Raw genomic sequence first — 15,049 nt, forward strand, 5'->3', positions numbered from 1 at the left:
AGTATTGATAGCTCTCAAAAATCTCCCTAATGATCTCTCTACAATGTGAGACTTATGAATAAAGCATAGTAGGATCGATAAATTATTGACCATGTGCCGTCTGACTCAGGAAACCCCAGATGAAACTGATACAATCCAGGCTCTAATGCAACATATGCAAATATGATTTATTAACTTTGTTGGGCCTCTAAATAAAACCATATGTAATATTTGTTGTTTATGGTAATAAACAAATATTTTAAAGTAAGTCAAGTCAAGTTTATTTGTGTAGCAAATTTAGCAGCAGGGTTGTTCAAGGTGCTTTACATCAATATTTAATTTATTATGGTTCAAAAACAACTCTAAACAGGTGTTTTTTTTATCTTGACTTAAAGGAACTCAATGTTTCAGCTGTTTTACAGTTTTCTGGAAGTTTGTTCCAGATTTGTGGTGCATAGAAGCTGGATGCTGCTTCTCCATGTTTGGTTCTGGTTCTGGGGATGCAGAGGAGACCATAACCAGAAGACCTGAAGGGTCTGGATTGTTGATACAACAATAGCAGATATTTAATGTATTGCGGTGCTAATTCATTCAGTGATTTATAAACTAAGTTTTTTTAAAAACGTTTATTCTCTGTAAATCGCTAAGGAACATTTTTTAAACTCTTATCTTAACCTTACTTGTGTAGTGGTTAATTTTTTTCTACTGCAGAAAAAAAATAAGATTAATAAAATATAAATGAATACACAAAGAAAAAACCTAACCTACAGTTCAGCCTATTATTATAATTCTCTTGGCATATTTAGGGTGAAAGGAATCTTAATAAATTTTCTTCTGACTCAAAGTTCCCAACTTGAATCTGACATGATGGCACACCGGCCTTCCACCCTCACAGACGTGAAACTCATCATTGAAGACAAATCAGATAACTCATCAAAATATCAATGAAAACATTCAAAAAGATGCTCAGCAACTATTAAGCTTTGATATAAATTTTTGACTAGCCAATTTTTTCATTAAACGAAACCAAACCGACGGATAATTTTTAAAACATTGTAATTAAAATTTTTTGTGTCATTTGTTCCATTTCCTATAAGGAACAAACTTGTTTGTTGAATGAAAACTAAATTCAAATGCCATGTTTTCAACTGTGACTCATGACTACATCAGGGACCCTGTGCATTGCTTACTGCCAATGCACTGGGTCCCTGCATCCCTGAACAGGACAAAGAAGGCTTGAAGATAGAATTACTCTTTAGACCTGTTTGGAGTCAGTAACAGCCCTTACTCTTTAATAACCAACATGTTTCTTCCCCACTTACAAAAAATATAACACCAAAGCGCACATTTTCATGCAAATGGGCTTGCACCGCATCTGTAAAATATTTAAAGTACCAACATTATCACTGGCTGTTCCTGTCTGCTGTCTGAAAGCTAAACGGTGAAGTGGTTCTCGCTTGTCTGTTGCTGAAAAGCGGTGAAGCTGTGGGCCCATTTTCTGTCTCAGACTGACAGCTCTGTGATGTATACAAAGCCCCCATTCCTCAGCTGGGAAATCAGCCTTATACAGCCCCGTCACAAACAATCAGTGCTTATTATCAGCTACACACTACCGCATTTGACTGCACTGTTTGGGCAGGTATTGTATGTACAAGCTCTCCAGTCTGTGTTTGTATGCTGCACGCGGTCCATGGTGTTTTTGTGCACAATGAATAATAAGCACACCTAGGTAAATTGCTGTTATGGGGCAAACTTTGAGGCTCTAACTTGGTGAGTGAGCTCTATTGTCAGGTGCTTTGCTGATGTACCCGTGGACTGTGACCTTGCAATGAGCAGAGCAACTGTCAAATTCAGTGAGGTGCTTTTATCTGCTTGGTGCCCCCAACACAGCGCACTCAACCAATTATCTCCCAGTCAGACATAAATACGGATGCAGTGTTGCTATTCTCTGTGTACACCTTTTTTGAAGGACGTGATGATCGCAAACCAACCTTGTGGCAGGGAGAGGCCCATTGCCTGAATTGAGTGTAATTGGTGAGGAGAGCTGCGAGCCAGTTGCTCTCTGTGTAAGCAGATTACAGGCTGGCAAAGCTGAGACCCCCTCAGGGCGCCACAACATGGCCGTTGGTACGTGGTGTGTAAAACAAGCATGTCACTCATGAATTATACATGGGAGGATGCCCAGCCATGAAATTGGAAAAACAGTGGAGCAGGATGAGGTAAAAATAAGAGAAAAGAAACGAAAGAGGGGAAAATGACTGACATCGTTGCACAGCAATTAAAGGTATTGGAACCTTTTGTCTCTGCAACCAAATATGCTGTTATTGGTTTTTTATTCTCAGTTGTTTCTAAAATAAGATTGATCAAATTAAAAACTGAATCACCACTTCCAAATAAAATTTTTCTTACTGAAGGTCTTTCTAAATGAGTTTTGTTTTTGTGATCATGTCATTCATGACCAAGTCAAATTCTACAAAAAACAAAGAACATCTATGTAAAATCCTCAATCTGAAGAACTTAAAAAATGTCATTTCTATATAACAAAATACATTGATTAAAACAATTATGACATTTAGCAAATGAAAATTTTTGAATTCATAAATAAGCTAAATCTAGAAATGCTTAGTCTGAGTTAATGTCAGCAGGTGAGGCTATACATCTCGGTTCAGTAGTTTAATGTCAAGGCAGTATTGGTGACAATATTTTTTCTATTAAGAGGATTACACTTATTAAAAGTCAGGATTCTTTATTCCTAGTATACTGGAGCAGAGCTGCAGAGTTTGATCCTCAAACTGGAGGACAGAAACACAGCTTAGCTCAAGTGCAACAACAAAGAAATGGCTGAATGTTGATGAAGGATATTTCCTTATTTCTGAACTTATGCTCCACACTCTTAATACTTTTGTTTTGAATTCAAGTATTTGTAAGAAAAGAATTGTTTTAGCCAAAGGGAGTATCTATAAACAACCAGCAATTTAATTGGCATTGACAAATTTTGATTATGTAACTATATTTTTAATTGAATAGATTATTTTATTACTTTATCTATTCTGAAGAGATCAAAAGAACCTTTGAAATTTAGCAACTTCGGTTAACAATGTGTTAAAGTCTAACAAGTTGGACATTAGCAGTCCAACGTGGTGTTGTATAGTTTACCAGACTAGTAGGAAAGAAAATGTCCCACAGAAGTTACATTTTTATTTCTTGGCAATTGTTTTAGGAACTGAAAACTGCTAATCACATTTTTAAGCAAAAGTATAACCAAAGCACCAGGCCATTGCAAGCGTCACAGTTTTTGATGATGCTCATTTCAAGAAACATCATAGAACCAAAACAAAATCAGCAGGCAAAAAAGCCAGCTTTCGAATGAGGCTGTCCAGTGCCAAATGAGCATCGCTGGTGCTGCTGTAGAAATTCAAATCACTTCGCTTTTGTGTTTTGCATTAGGATGAGGCGGACAGAAAAAATTTGATAATGGTTTTCATTTACCCCCCAGCAAGACTAATCACACTGGTATTGGTTCCACTCACTGCTCTGGCTGATAGATCTGAATTCTGCAGACCAGCTCTGTCAGTGGCAGTGGAACAGGTTGATGCCCTTGCATTACCTTTTGTACCAGTGACACATATGCCCACACAAGCTCAAATCAACAATGCAAGGAATCTCGTCTGTTATGTCACAGCACATGTAAAGAGTACCAAACACCTCTGAACACCTCAAATTAGTTGAATTTCTGATGTTTTTGTGCCAAAATAATATCAAACGTATCACCCAGCTGCCATACAGGTGCTGTAATAGAATAGAATAGAATAGAATAGAATTACTTTATTCATCCCAGCAGGAAAATTATTTCGCAGTTATTGCAGCATAGAGACAAGACACACAACAACCAGCACTGAGTAGCAATTGTAGACAAGATAAAATAAGAATAAAATATGACATGCTGTCAATATAAAAACCAGCTTAGAGCAGTCCTTGCAAGGATTCAAAAATGCAGAAACAGTATGTATATGTAAATATATGTACAGCAAGTGTGCCACAGTGCATTGTGCGAAATTGGACTGATTAGTGCAGAACAGTGATTTAGCTTTTATTGTACAGTGAGATGGCATGTGGCAGGAAGGATTTCCTGTATCTGTCCCTACAACAGCGGTGCTGGAGCAGCCTATGTGAGAAGGTGCTCCGCTGTCTGTCCACTATGTGGTGGAGAGGGTGCTGTTTATTGTCCATAATAGACAGAACCTTCTTCAGTGTCCTCCTCTCCACCACAGTTTCCAGGGACTCCAGCCATAGTCCCAGTACAGAGCCAGCTTTCCTGATGATTTTGTCTAGTCTATTAGAGTCGCCGGCTCTGATGCTGCTTCCCCAACACACAGCAGCAAAGAAGATGGCACCGGCAACAACACTGTGATAGAAGGTCTCCAGCATCTTGCTGCACACATTGAAGGATCTCAGCTTCCTTAAAAAATAAATTGCCCATCAAATCAGAATGTGTGATGTCACCAGGTCAACAGTGATTACACTGAAGGAGTTACAGTACAAGCTTCAGTATTTGAGATAGCAGAAACTACCAACAACTTTTGCCCAGGTTCTTTATTAAATACTGACTCGAAGGGGTGAATATGTACACAATTGCTACGTTACATATTTTTATTTAATTGTCATTATTTTTTAGAAATCTTTTCTATATTAAATTTCTATCATTTAATTTTTTCCAAAAAAGCCCAATTTTGATAAAGCAATAGAAGAGGTGTCAAAAATACTCACATTCTTTAAGTAGAAGTGCAGATACATGCCTAGAAAAAAAAAAGACTCTGCTAAAGTAAAAGTTTAGTTTAAAATACTGCAAGTTTTGAAATGTACTCAAAGCAAAGTTGCAGAGTTCTGAGAAAACTATGGATCTTAGCTATATTTGCTGCCTGGAAACTGCCTGTATTTTCTGATGTTGACTGGGAAAAAGTTCAAAGTTTAGACAAAATCACCAGAACACTTTGAATCTGGTGTAGGTTTCATGCCAGGCCAGTACATGATGCTGTGATTTTAGCAAGTTGGCGGAAACTCATCAAACATTTCTTGTTCAAGTGTTAATTTTCTTTGTAAGGAACATTAATGAAGGAATACATTATGGATGTATTATCAGAATTACAATATTAACCACTGAATTCAAATTTCTGCTCAAGGTTTATTTCATGAACTAAGAAGAGACATACAGTAGATTATAAATTAGCAGAATAAGCCCATTACTTCAAAGAGCATTGCTTGAGATGTATTGATTGTTTCCAACTGGCAATTTATCATAGTGTCTTTATTTTCATTGTATTTGGTTAATCTCTGGAGCACAGTCTGTGGAATAGAAGATTATTAGTTCATCTTGAACACACTATGAAAGCCTGTTGGTCAGGGTGTGAATAGTGTGCATATGTGTCCAATCTATTTATGCATGAACATGTTTAAAGTAAGATTCTGTGCTTTTCTTAATGTTATTTATTAATGCTTTAAAGATGCCCTAATAGAAATAGACTTGTGAAGTAGTGTGGTCAAGAATCAGCAAGGTGACCAAACAAACAGCATCAGCCACTGGTTCCATATTCTGCTGATGACTTTTATTTGTTTCTTTTGACTCTGACAACCATCCCGAGCTTCCAAGAACTCACTGTTTTTATAGCCAATTGGCAACACACCTGCACTTGAGTGGACCAAACCACAATTAAACAGGAAAAAAAAAAAAAAAAAGTCTAAACAGAGAAACAAGAATAAAATTATTAATCTAATTTACAAACTCATCTACACAATGAAAGGGTCTGCAAAATAAACCATGTAATATAAGATAACTCAAAAAGTTACTTTAAAGAAAAACAAACAAAGCAATACTCAAAAGAAAACCCTCTAATTGGTAGAACCCAGCAAGGTAATCAATGACATCATCCAGCCATTTAAGCAGGAAATACTGGGCCGGCCCCTTCCATACTCCTGACCTGCTGCAGATCTACAAGGGACGAACAATGGTGAGTAAAAAGGAAAACAAATACCATGAACATACTTTGAAACAAAATAAACTAGTTCAACCAATAGTCCAGAAGTAGTAGCTTTAACCTAAACATATAAATAGATGGAATCTGCAACATAATGCTAACACAAACAAACCCGGGATAGTAAGTGGAGCAAAGTTGCAAACTAATGTTTAAATTTAAGCATTATGACCAGCTACAGAAAGTAAATGTATCAGAAATAAGAATAGGGAACAAGTGGTGAACACAAACTGAACCACTTTGTCACAGACTGATGATAATAATAAATTAAATGATTTACTACCAATTTAATGGGATAAGTGAAAATTGCATTTAATTGTAGATGCCCATTTCCATTTGTCTTTTGGCAGTTTAGAAAGTGAACAATGCATCTGCAACAGACTTGGTCGTATATCAACTCACTAACATAATAATTTCATCACTTAATTAATTATGATATATAAAAAGAAGTCACATTTACTTAGACCCAGATATATCTTTCTTTGTCCTGCTGATTTATCCTGATAACAGGTTCTTGGTCCTATGTGATGCACTATCGGCTTCAAACCCTTCCAGCACAAAAATCTCCACCAGGCTTCTGACAATTAATCATTCAGAGGAGAGGGTTCCATTTGTGGAAAATTGTGTCCATTTTCCACATGGCCGAATAACTGAATAAGTCAACAGCAACAATGTGAGAGAATTTGTTCTTGACTTAGCCATTTCTCAAAATAACTTTCCTGAGGCTGAAATTGAGATGATATGAAAAGGAGAGAAAATAGGTGGAAGAAAGCAAAGTAAGCTGCCTCTGTGAACTGCCTAACTCGCATGGCTTTCTATGAAATAATAAAACCTGAGGACTAAGGTCATACTTTATTCAGATTAAAAGCCTCTTGCATTTTTGTTGCCTTAAAGGGCTAATTTAAACCCTGTCAGTTTCCATCTTTGTTTTAGTCGTATCACACTGTTTTCATAATCAAGTGAAGACAATAGTTCTGCAGCTACTCTGAGTCTGGAAAACCAAAGAGAGAGAGTGAGAAAGCAAGAAGATTAAGCTATGCAGCAAACTTATGCATACGATTTAAGATAAATAATCTTTACCAAGGTTATTTCACTGGTACAAAAGGGAAATAAGGAATGCTTGAATAACCAGGGTACATTGATTACACCACAGAGAAATTTCTTTTCTCAGCTTTGACTCTGTTATCCATGATTTTTTCTTTTGCTTTTAGCTGTTCTGCTCGGGATTTAGAAGCAGGAAAACACTAATTAAAACAATGATGAAGAACGGATTTTCTTATTGTTTTGCTGTGATGGTTGATTAGGTGGATGAAATCATTATCCAACACTTCTGTGTATAATTAGGGGAGATGCTGACAATCTAGCTCAACAAGGATAATTAAGAATTAACGCTTCAAGTCCCAGAAAGAGTCATCAGCAGACTGTTAAGACCTAGCATGGCAGTAATTGTGCTTCTTAAATTTTGCTTCTTAGAACAAAAACTAACATGGAAAACAAAATCCAAAATATTGTTTCTTCACTTAGAATGAATCTAAAAAAAGATTTAAAAAAAAACAAAAAACAATCAACATAATGTGAAAGAATGAAAGGTTGTCAGGAAAAATATTGCAAACATTTATTGAACTTACTGACTAATTTCTTTGAAAGTGTTAGCAATTTAAATGGCTATCCAATGAGATCATTAATAACGCTATTGAATAAAACCTAAAGACATACATAAACTGAACATTTTATTATTACATGTACATTGATTGTTAAGACAGCTACTAAATCAAAGGGGAGCATCACAAATCACTTACCATTTTATGTGGTTCAAATCTAGCGTTATACTGAAAATATGGATTTAACTCACTTTGAGCATGTGTGTTGGTGGACTGGGTTGAGCATTCCTGACACTGTTGACCTGAATAGATATTGAGCGGGCAGGTTCAAGGTTATAAAAAGGCAGCAGTAGCTTAAGCAGGCTTTTTTTCTTAAATTGTTGATGTCCTGAATTAAGGCAGTTTAGAAGGTAAAACTTGACCAGTCTGATATTTGTATCTTGCAGCTAATAATGTAGCTTGATCTTGGAATGTCTACATGTCACTAGGTTATCTGTAACCATTCCTCTGTGATGCATAGTTCACATATAACTGGTTTATATAGCTCTATGTACTGTATCTGTGTGTGTGTGAAAGAACATGTTCTTTCTGCTTGAGCAGTAGTTCACTATGCAGCTGCTGATTTGTTCTGTCTGGGAGCAGCAACATAAGTCTTGAACTTGTCACATTGTGGCATGATATTGTTTGATAAGAGCACACGAAAGGCACTTTGCATCCTTTGGGGTTATCTGCTGCAATAAACGTACAGCAGTACTGCTTCATAAGCTGAAACAGTACTGTTCTTCTACAGATTAAAGTAGTTATATTTTTCAGTGTTATCTCCATCCTTTAACCCCCTTTTTAGGGTCTGATCTGCTATCAGGGAATTTTACTAAATGGAAAAACAGGGAGAGAGTGTAGTCCAAGCCATCAGTATGCAACGCATGCTTTTTCACATGCAGTTGAACATGGTAAAATAATAAAACAATTAGTTACACTAACTCCATTCATGCCATATTTTATGTCCTCTAAGTCAGTACTCATAAGGCATTTGTGCCTTAAGGTTATTAAAACAAGAGGAAAAAATAGCCTGGTTTAATTTTATGCCCTCATAAACTCTTCACACTGCCAATATTTGCATTAACAGATCATGTAAAAGCGGAAAATGTTTGTGGCCAGGACTTGGTTAAACAGCTGTGATGTCTTTAGCCTAAGTATTTGATTATTTTATCATTGATAACACTTCAACCTCCCATCCAAGTGTTCTAAGAAATCAGATTTTCAGAGGACATCTTTAAACATTGTGAAACAATAGCTTCAGTATCATAAAGCAATTTAAACATTAAAGTGTGACCAAATCCTCAGCTTACAAAATCATCACCATGTAAAGACAGCGGATATTTTAGTTATACCAGACAGTAAAAACAGAAGGAATAAAATGCATTAAGCAGCAGCTTCATTCCACTGCTCATGTTTGATGCAACTGCAAATCCACACCTGCTCAGCGGACTGATACAGAGCTCAATACAACTAGGATGCAGAAAGAAATCAAAGTAACCTATCAGTTTTAATAGTCTGGGGATGAACTACCAGTAAGGCAGCAAATATTGTCAATAACATAGCAGGACAAAGACAGATGTAGAGGTGTGCATGTGTGTGTGTCTGCGTGCGTGCGGGGGGGCGTGTGTGTGTGTGACACCGTTAATCACGCCCTTGGGTGCACACACATATTGCAGTTACCAATCTTTTACCTTAGAAGAAGTTTCACAGCTACTACATCCTGGATATAGTTTTAAAGTTTGGTGTAGAAGTTTCTGAGCTTTTACTTATTCCCAGATGGATGTATGAATATTACCAGGGAAAGATGTACTTTTGGTAAATGAGTTTTCATAACAAAATCTCTAATTGTCAAGATAAATAAGGTGTCTACATGTACGTCATTTAAAAGTTTACAAATATATTAGCTATTTCTGTGACATTCCCAATCCATTTAGCAACTTAAAAAAAACTGAGCCACACAATCCTCATTAAAGAATATATCAAACAAAGAAGTGAAATTGATCTTTATTGTATAGAAAAAGCTGTTAATGTTATTACATTGTGTAACAATATAATGTGAAAATAAAGTTTTACATAAAACAGAATGCTACACAGAAAATGACAAGCTTATTTCAACTAGCTCAGTTTTTTTGTTTCTTTGCCTCTAGGCAAAATTGTTCTCATTACCAAGTTATCAGATACTTGGGCCTTCTGAGGAGACGTTTATGTTCGTTGTCAATGTGCCAAAGTACTCTATATTGCCTATGGATATTTTTTTATTGTTTGGAACAATGTTACCATGAAGATGTAAAACATATTCTTAGGCTTTGCAGTGTTAATTTTATGCCTGAAAATAAATAATTCATAAGAATTTTAATTTTCTAACAAAGTACCAATAAAGTTGCCATTATTTTCTCCTGTGGCGCCCAGTTAGAAATTTTCTGCATGTCATTTAGTGAATCACTAACTAGCTTTGGCAGTATGACAGTCTACATCTGCATGGTGACAAATGGCTGAAAAGACAATGAAGGTTTTATTTAGAGTGTTGCCTAAGTAGATGTGAAAACAACTCTATTTATGTAAAAATAAAAAGGTCTTTTGAACAAGTTAAAATAAAGTTTATTTTTTGTTATTTTTCTGTCCTTTACATCAGATGGGAAGTATGTAATATTTTGTCAAAAAATGTCAAACAAGCTAAATGTTTTTTTTACAATGACTTTCAAAAGTCTCCACACCCAAATTAAAATGGCAGGTAAAAACAATGACATGCTGAATGGTTTAAAAATTTTTATTCACAAGTAAAGTGACATTTTTATTGCACAGTTAATCAGAAAATATAACCTGAGTAGGCTGACAATACCTGATCTCCCTACTTCCCTGTTGTTCCCCTGTATTAGTTTCAGAGAAAACTCCTGCTTTTTCAATGTGACAGTTGTTCTAAGATTTGCTTCATTTTATTGTGGATTATGACAAACTTCAACAAGAAGCAAAGTTTTTCTGATTTCTTTAGATTTTTCCAAGATGTCAGATGGAAGAAGTGTCTTTAAAATGTTACCTTAAAGAAATTACTCACACAAAAGGTGAAAATGGTAACAGTGCAAAGACAGATGAAGGAGACTCAGGTCTCTCTCGCTTTCTCTCTGACTGTGTGTCAATATTTACAAATGCCTTGAAGCATCTCTGATTGAATCAGCATGATATCAGATTTGGTGAAAACATGTGGTGTGCTGTTACCCAACATAGAGCTGTCAGTATGCACCAAAACCCGTAGAGTGTGAATCGCAAAGGCGTACTCATCTCGTCGATGCTTTCCTGTCTCTGTGGACTGCCACAAGCTACGTTTGGCTCAAGACTTAAAATCTATTTATTTAGTTTATTTACTAAATGTTTTTTAAAAAGTGCACCATCTATCCTTGTGAGTATGGAGTTGTGTATCTGGTCTATTTACAGTATGTATTTTTCATCTAACTTTCTAGACGAGCGGTTTCCTAAAACATGATTGCTCAAAGTGCAATAGGTTTAAAGGCAAAAATTCAATTTGCACTGATTTCTGGCTGTCCCTACTGCACATCATTTTTGATGAATTAAACCCAATCAGATAAAACTTTTGCATGCTCTGCAATTGTGCAACATATCTTCAACAACCAGATTAACAAATTTAGCTGATTTGTTCCTGTACTGCAAGAGACTCAGCTGTACACTGGATTCAATTCATTTGAATACAGTGCAAGTTAATGCTTAATGGAGCCTCATCTGTAACTATAGACCTCACATCTCACTCCACGTTTTAGAATAGAATCTGTACAGAGAATAAAAGAGAAGAGCACCATGCTGGCCTCACCAAGTTTTGAGCCTGTGGCATCTTCTCTGTGTGTACTTGTTCACACTGCCAAGAAGCTCTGCTCCTGCTGGTTCTGCATCCTGTGTCGAGAATAAACTGACTTTCCAATTTCTTTATTTAGCGCTGCCTGAATTTCGTTAGGAAAGCTAACAACAATTTTACAATTTTTCACCAAATTTTGAATGACAGGGATGCAGGGAAGTTGGCCCAGAACCAGAGACCCTGGGTAAGCGGGTAGTCCGTCACAGGTTCAATACGTAGACGCACAACACCCATGAAGGCAAGAAGTTACCTCTCCAGCTAATTTAGGGTGACCAGTTAAGACAACATCTGCATATTCATGCTGAAAAAAGACATATATTATTTTATACACAAGGGAAGAACAGATGCACAGTCAACAATGATATTTCTGCACCTGCCTACATTTCCTTCTTTGTGGAAGTAGCTGGGAATTACATTGTCTGTCTTTATTTGTACAATTAGGACAAGAAGATTTCACTTTCTACTCCTGTGTTTGCTCCCTTGTGTTGCCTCCTGTAGAGACTCTAACAATCCTGAGAAAGAGCAGGTGGTCTTGTTTTGAGTGACCTTTCCGGTGGGGGGAGTCACCAGGGCCAGAGCGGCGTGAGGATAAAGCCACAGGGTCCAGCTGCTTAGCTAGTTAGCAGTAATGAGGGCAAAAAATAGGCAATAATGATAGATCTTCTTTCTATCTCTGCTTTCCTAAAAAAATCTTTTTGTTTGTCTGTTTTGTATTTTGTCTATCTATATGTACAGGTTTGTCTCACTTACTGTATCTTTTTAATGTATACTTATAGTAATTCAATTCAATCTCATATGCTTCAAGCATTTCTTTTCAGGTAAATTATATTGCAATTGTTTACAGCTACTCCAAAGTCACATAAATTTTAACTTGACATAAATACATATTGAGGCCATGATTTTAAAAAAAAGAAAACATAGTGTAGTGCTGTGACCTACAGAATAATGGGCAAAAGTTACATACACAAGTAAGTTACAAAAAATCATTGCTAACTTTTAGCAATGACTTTTTGCTAAAAGTCATTGCTTAAGGTGATTGTTAGGAAAGTCTATATTATTAGAGAATTCAGTGAAAGGAAATATGTGTTAGACAAAACAATACCACTAATACCACTATGAGTAACTACATCAAAACCAATTCAAGAGATAAGAGGAGGACATTAGACTACAACAGTGTTGGTGCTTCAGGATTTACCACACAGAGAAATGTGTCTTAACTTTATTTTGGAGTGTAAAGGAAAATGTAGAGTAGATGCAGAGGGGACAAGTTGCTTGAAAGACTGAAAAGAGCTGTGACTGTCATAATTTGGGGATTAATTTTAGTGTTGGTCCACTATGTTTGTCATATCCAAAGTTTGGGCAGCTGTTTACCGGGACGTTCTAGAGCACTGTGTGCTTGTCTCTGCTGAAAAGCTTTATGGAGATGCTGATTTCATCATCCAGGATTTAGTACCTGGCAATACTACCAAATGTACCAACACCTTCTTTAAGGACCACCACATTATCAGTGTGCTGGATTGATCAGCAAACTCACCTGATTTAAGCTCCATAGAGTGGAATATTATTAATATATTAATATTATTGTCTGTTAAATTTCTCAGTGATTGCTCTTATTAGTGGCTGTCGGCACATTGACTTGGTCTCTTCACCACAAGGCTTAACAGGTTGCTGTAGTGCTACTGTGTGCAAGCAGAGTCCCCCAGTGACAGAGAGGGAGTGAGCATGTACAGAGCTTTAGGGGGAACATATTGATGGGGAAACTCAGACTGACTTAACACCTATATGACACTGGAAAAAGCCCCAATTTGCTGAGGGGTAACATTTAGTGGTGGTCCTGTGCATTTGCGGCCCACTTAAAGCACTGCCACAGTGTCGTTTTCATAGTTTTCTAGGGATGCATGCTTCTAGGTTTTTGTTTGATATTGTTAATTGTTTTTGTTTCTCTATGCAAGTAGGTATGGATAAATGTGCTCAATACAGCATATGTTCTGTTTACTTTGCTTTGTGTGCATTTTAAACTTTCAGATTTGATTGATTATTTAAATGGCACCTCTGATTGCTCTTGCTCAACCTCTGTTTTCAAAAACACAACAAGCCAGTTGCAAACACTCGTCAAAATGTCGCTGTAAGTGTGGAATGAGTAATACTGGAGAAAAACAACCCAGTTTTTGCTGGAAGGGTGTTTGCAACAAATCATCCATAAATGCTTCTTAACTAGCAGACACCAAATAGCTGTGAAACTACTGGGTGATCCTCTCTTGCCAAGAGGCACAGTGCACTCTTTACTCCTGCATAGCAGTTTGACTTCCTTTTCAGCAGTCATGGCAGAATTTGCTGAACTGCAGGCTTTATGAGAAAATCACTATAAATGCTGGTACTTGATCTTTACCCGAGGTTGTGAAGGTTATTCCAGAAATCTGCCGGAGGATATGGATTAAAACTGTCCTCTGTGCCCCTTTTTTTTTGCAAATTTTTCCTCATCTCTGCAAAGTTCCTGAACTTTAGTGGAATTAGGAGCATTTTCACAGCTCCTAATCTACTAAATAAGAGCCCTGCAGAGATTATTAAAAAATCTCAGTTCCAAAGTGATTTAATCTGGAACTTGAGGATGAAGCTTTTGGAATAAAAACTAGTAAATAAGACATGTTGGCGTTTTGGCTTTCCAGAACTTGTTTCTGTTTCTGTTAGGTGAAGTGGTGGGGTGGTCACTCTCTAAAGCTGCACTTCCATTGTGTCTTGTCTTCTTCATATCCTGACAACTATTTAAGAAGGGATCAGACACTTCTTTAACACTAAATCATTGCTGTCACTACTGAGACAACTGCCATTCCCAAAGTATGTGCTGTGATTGATCTTTGTTTCCACTCTTGGTGATCTTTTTCCTTCATTCTTCCGCTGCAGAATCACTCAATGTTTTAGGGAGATTTTATCCTGCATTTCTCCAGTTGATCAAACTCCTTCTTTCCATAAGGACCCTCAACTTAGTGTTCAGTTTCCACAACTTTGCTGCAAAGATAATTTATTTGCAACCCACCTGCCTGTTTACAAAACTCTGTTGTTTTATTGAGCTCCATAGGTGCTGCTCCTTTGTTTTTAACCCAGGAACCCTGTTTATATCCAATCAGCTAAAACTGGTTTTGATTTAAGTTAGAGAAAAGTGAAGTAGCCTTCTTTCAGCAAGCTGACCTGCAGCACACAGAAGCAACAGAACACCTTTTTTCTTTTTAGGTTTTATTGGCTCTAATGACCTTTTTTTATGAGTGGTCCAACATGATAGCGTGTTGAGAGAGACAGTGAAGACATGTGGGAAAGGTCAGTCTGGGACTTGAACCAATGATGGCTCTATCAAGGACTAAGGACTATGGGTCTCTACTATCTTACTATTTTGACCACAGGAACAATAGAAAATCTGTCTTACTGTTTTTCATTTTTTAGAAACTTGCTTTCATCTCACCACTGCTGCTAGTCCCACCTCATCTCAGATGGCTCACTCTCCCAGGTCTGGATAACAATAGAAAACAAGCAAATATTGGAAATTA

The 15,049-nt window shown here is 36.8% G+C and overlaps 1 long non-coding RNA gene across 1 annotated transcript; it reads left to right on the top strand.

Annotated features, from left to right (window-relative positions):
• Window positions 1-388: 388 nt before the first annotated feature.
• Window positions 389-9,389, top strand: LOC114146992 (uncharacterized). Its single transcript, XR_003595999.1, has 3 exons — window positions 389-589; window positions 8,207-8,211; window positions 9,379-9,389. It is a non-coding gene; the product is annotated as an uncharacterized LOC114146992 (long non-coding RNA).
• The last annotated feature ends 5,660 nt before the right edge of the window (window positions 9,390-15,049 follow it).

Source organism: Xiphophorus couchianus, chromosome 6 (assembly GCF_001444195.1).
Source record: "Xiphophorus couchianus chromosome 6, X_couchianus-1.0, whole genome shotgun sequence".
NCBI classification, from domain to species: domain Eukaryota; kingdom Metazoa; phylum Chordata; class Actinopteri; order Cyprinodontiformes; family Poeciliidae; genus Xiphophorus; species Xiphophorus couchianus.